Source organism: Pristiophorus japonicus, chromosome 9 (assembly GCF_044704955.1).
Source record: "Pristiophorus japonicus isolate sPriJap1 chromosome 9, sPriJap1.hap1, whole genome shotgun sequence".
NCBI classification, from domain to species: Eukaryota; Metazoa; Chordata; class Chondrichthyes; family Pristiophoridae; genus Pristiophorus; species Pristiophorus japonicus.
In genome coordinates, this window is record NC_091985.1 from 131,153,251 (window position 1) to 131,158,389 (window position 5,139).

Consider the following 5,139-nt stretch of genomic DNA (forward strand, 5'->3'; position numbering starts at 1 on the left):
CCTATTTTCTATGTTTCTATGTTTCAAAGGGCTGCCATGGAGAAATGACAAGCACCAGTCCATGGATTCCAAATGAGAGGAAAAGTCTGCAACTCCTGGGCAGACACAGGCGGTGGGAGATAGAGAAGTTGGAGAAGAGCAGTGAGCTTCAGGTTGGTAATGGAATGGCTCACTTATTGCACTGAGAGTTTCTGCTGCCTTCACATATTCTGATTACTAGTATTAGGCCTCTTGCTAGTGCTCACTTAAATGTTCTAATTGCAGAAGGCACAGTTCACCTTTCTAAATGTCAGCTGTGGCTCAGTGAGTAACACTCTCACCTCTGAACCAGAAAGTTGTAGGTTCAAGTCCCAACCCAGACACTTGAGCATAAAAATCCAGGCTGACACTCCAGTGCAGTACTGAGGGACTATGCACTGTTGGAGGTGCTGTCTTTCGGCTGAGACGTTAAACTGAAGCTCTCTCTGCCCTCTCGGGTGGGCATAAAAGATCCCATGGCACTATTTCAAAGACGAACAGGGGAGATATCCTGGTGTCCTGACCAATATCCCTCAAACAACACCTAAAACAGATTATCTAGATATTATCACATTGCTGTTTGTGGGGGTTTGCTTTGTCCAAATTGGCTGCTGTGTTTCCTACATTACAACAGTGACTACATTTCAACAGTACTTCATTGGCTATAAAGCACTTTGGGATGTCCTGAGGTTGTGAAAGGCACCATATTAAATGTAAGTCTCTCAAATGTGTCTCTCACAGGTGCTGAGCGTTTACAAAAAGAAGCACATGATAAGCAGCTTGGCGGACCCATTCCAGCATGTGATTCACCTACTCCACCATGGCACCTTATTTATTCAAACACCAGCTAAATACACGCACTCAGAAAGAGGCACTACTGAGACAAAAAGTATGTTACAGGGTGAATCATAAAGCATTATAATCTTCCCAATGTTGAGCTGGAGGAAATAATGTCTTGTCCAAAGTTGGATGTCAAACATGCAGTTTGACAGCAAAGAGGGAGAGGAGGAATTGAGAGAAGTGGTGGACAGGTCACGCCGGGTGTCGTAAGCTTACATGTGGAAGCTGACCCCAAGTGTGCTAATGATGCTGCAAGCGGCAGGGGACCAAGGATAGATCATTAGGGAACACCAGATGTAAAAGGTACAGGGGAGGGAAGAGAAACCACTGCTGAATTGGACAGGTAAGAGTGGAACCAAGCAAGGGCAGTCCCACTGTGCTGGACAACAGAGGAGAGGCGTTAGGGGAGGATGGGGCGGTTGACTGTATCAACAACTGAAGAGAGGTCAAATAGGATGAGAAGGGATAGTGCACCATAGTTACGGTCAAAGAGGATGTCATTTGTAACCTTGGTTAAGGCCAATTTAGTGCTGCGACAGGGGTGGAAACCTGATTGTTGAGATTCAAACATGGACTTACGGGAAAGATAGACATGAATTTGTGAGGTGACACCACTTTCAACGACTTTGGCAAGAGAAAGGAAGTTGGAGATGGGGCGGCGAGGGTAGTTTGTAAGGACAGAGGGGTCGATGGTATTTTTTTTTAAGGAGCTGGGTGATAAAAGTATTTTTGAAAGGGTTGGTGACACTCTCTTAGTAGAGGGAACCATTTACAATGTCATCTAACTGAAAAGAAGTGACCACAGTTTAGTAGGAATGGAGTCAAGGGAGCAAGAGGTGGATCTCATTACCAAAATGTAAACACAGATTCCATGCAGATCTCAGACATCCCAGTAATGGAAGGCCAGATACAGAGGAACAGAGGGACCTTGGAGTGTATGTCCACAGATCCTTAAAGGTAGCAGGACAGGTCGATAAGGTAGTTAAAAAGGCAAATGGAATGCTTTCCTTTATGAGTCATAGAATATAAGAGCAGGGGAATTATGCTAGAACTGTATACAACACTAGTTAGGCCACAGCTTGAGTACTGCATACATTTATGGTCACCACATTGCAGGAAAGATGTAATTGCACTAGAGAGGGTGCAGAGGAGATTTACGAGGATGTTGTCAGGACTGGAAAATTTTAGCTATGAGGAAAGATTGGATAGGCTAGTGTTGTTTTCTTTGGAACAGAGGAGGCTGAAGGGAGACTTAATTGAGGTGTATAAAATTATGAGGAGCCCAGATAGAGTGGATAGGAAAGACCTGTTTCCCTTAGCAGAGGGGTCAATAACCAGAGGGCATAGATTTAAAGTAGTTGGTTGAAGGATTAGAGGGGAGATGAGGGGAAAAAAATCACCCAGAGGGTGATGGGGGTCTGGAATTCACTGCATGAAAGGGTGGTAGAGGCAGAAACCTTCATCGCATTTAAAACGTGCTTGGATGTGCACTTAAAGAGCCGTGACCTAGAGAGCTATGAACCTCGTGCTGGAAGATGGGATTAGGTTGGGTAACTCTTTTTCGACCGACATGGACCAAATGGCCTCCTTTTGTGTCGTAATTTTCTATGACTCCATGATTCTATATAGGTTCGATATCAGGAGTGATTCTTTTTCCAAAGAATATTGGACCTCTGGAACAGGCTGCCGTGTAGTAGGTGCCGATTTGCTGAATACCTTCAAGCGAGAGCTGGACCTATTGCTGGTTGGGGCGGACATCACCTCTTACAAAAGGTAGGTGCTTCAGGGAATTCAGGGCCTGAGTGATCTCCTAGACTAGTTTTGATTGCCCAGCTGGGTTGGAGAGGAATTTCCCAGATTTTTTTGTCCCAAATTGGCCTGGGTTTTTTTACCTGGTTTTTCGCCTCTCCCAGGAGATCACATGGTTTCGGGTGGGGCAGAGTGTATATATTGTGATGCACAAGGTATCGCAATTTTGTGGAACAGGCTTGATGTACCAGAGGGTCTTTACCTGCCCGTTATTGTCCGTTATTCTGCTTTGTTTCATTCTTGTGACATCCCTACTGGAGCAGAGCCACAAAATATTGTTCCTGACACATAGATCCTGAGTGAAATTCTATTTATTTGGTTTTAAAAATACAAGATAATACAAGACTAATCAATCCATTTGAAAACAAAATGTCAATAATAATTAACAATAAAAAGGAAGACATACTTGAGGCAAATTCATCAACATTTCAATTCTTTTCATAAACACATTTGTCAATAATAGGCTTTCCTTGCAATCATGTGCAAACTGAAAGATGTTGGCCCGGATTTTGCGGTGGTAATGACAGCAAAACTGTCAGCGTTTGCAATCATTACCCCTCTGAAACTGGCAGCAACTTCAGCATTTAGCGCATGTTCAGATAAACGTGGAAATCCTGAAGTTGCTGTCAGTTGTTCCCTGCTCCGCCACAGGTTGCATCGTTGAACTCCCCCAGAGCCGGCGATTAATTCAAATCACTTGAACTGACAAAAACTTCCCCTTTTACGATGGAATATTGCTGTTAAAAACCCTCTAAAACTTTAAGCCTTGTTTAAAGAGGTGTAACTGGATATTTTAATGGCGTACTGACTGTTGAACAACCGATCTGGCCCGGAAAAACTAATTTTATATTTGTGGAATGTCAAATGTTTCCATTACTGTGATTAAGAATTTAAAGTTTTTATATAATATTTTTACAAGTTTGTTTATGATATTTCAGCTTCTACCTTAATCCTATGTGTATGTCCCAACTTTATTTCGCTCTCTGTAAAATTTATTAAAAGTAAATTGTAATCGCTGCATTTTACTTCCAGGTTTGCTGTCTTTGTGAATTCTTCAATGCTTATTCTGCATGATGACATCACTGTTGCTGGAGGCTTGTAATTTGCTTGATTTGGCTCCAGATTCAAACTATTGTTGTGAAAGCTGAAATTGATGCCACAGAGATCACTAGATCATTGTGGGCAGCTTTCTTCAAGATCAGCAGCTAATGCTGTCGCTTCACCTTCGGGCCATTACCTAAGAGCACTGGTGATGAAGCTGGGATCACCAACACCTAGAAACACCAACAGGAATCCACCCCTGGTGGCAAGTTCACAGCCTGCTGCTGATAGACAAGAAGACCCACATCTCATCTGTCGTTGAAACCTCTACAGTAATTGCCTGAAGGTATCTCAAATTCTCAGGATGTTCTGCATCAACAAACAAGAAGATATATTAGATTACGATCTATACCTACTTGAACTATAGACTCTGGGGTGGGGGGAAGATGGACGAAGGCAAAAATAGAAGAGATTTTATTTGATAGTCCAAAGCACAGCCGGAGGCACAAAGGTGGATATAATCATTTCTTATTTCTTGCATTTCCCCTTTCTCTCCCTTTCTTAGTATACAACTGCCTACTAAAATAATATATATTGCTAGCAGATGATGTAATACTCTGTAAAAGGGAAATTGTCTGGTCTGAATAAGAAATGGAGGATTTTTAGTAGCTGATTAGATTACCATATATCAAACATCATATTTGCCTGATTTCCATGTATTTAATTTAAACCTTACTTCACTCAATGCAAATTGCAGCCAGCTGGGCTTCTTTGCTTGTTTGCTAAGTCAATAGGCAGGAATTCCCTGACATTCTTTGCCGAGGCTGCAGCATTGCTGGGCTGGCACAATGGGAAATGATTACACCAGATCACCCCCACCCCCCCTCCACCCCCGCCAACCCTCAGAGTATTTTCCGTTCTCACTTTTTCCAGATGCTGGAAAGACCCACGCATATTTAAATGAGGCAGTAATGATGGTGCAGTTTCCATCACTATTGCCACAGCAGGCATCCAAGTGCTTGTAGGCACAGTGAAAACGGAACAAAATTTAAAAGGACACTGCTGGCACATTAATCGATCCCATGACCATCCAATTGCATCTCCCCCCAATTTCGTCAGCAGAAGCTCCAGCTCGTTGTGGCTTCACAATGCTTCCTGGCTCTCTCAGCAGCACCCCCCCCCACCCCCCCGCCAACACCCAAAACTCCCCCACTCAAACCGGTGGTGAATGGAAACTCCATCAAGAGCCAAGTCAAATTATGCTAATAGACGTTACTTGGGACAATTCGCTGGATCAGTGCCAACGTTGACGGACAGACAGAAAGCCCACCTGGCCAAACTTAGGCAAGTGATTCCACTGGTGAGGAAATAGAAACATAGAAATGTAGAAACATAGAAAATAGGTGCAGGAGTAGGCCATTCGGCCCTTCG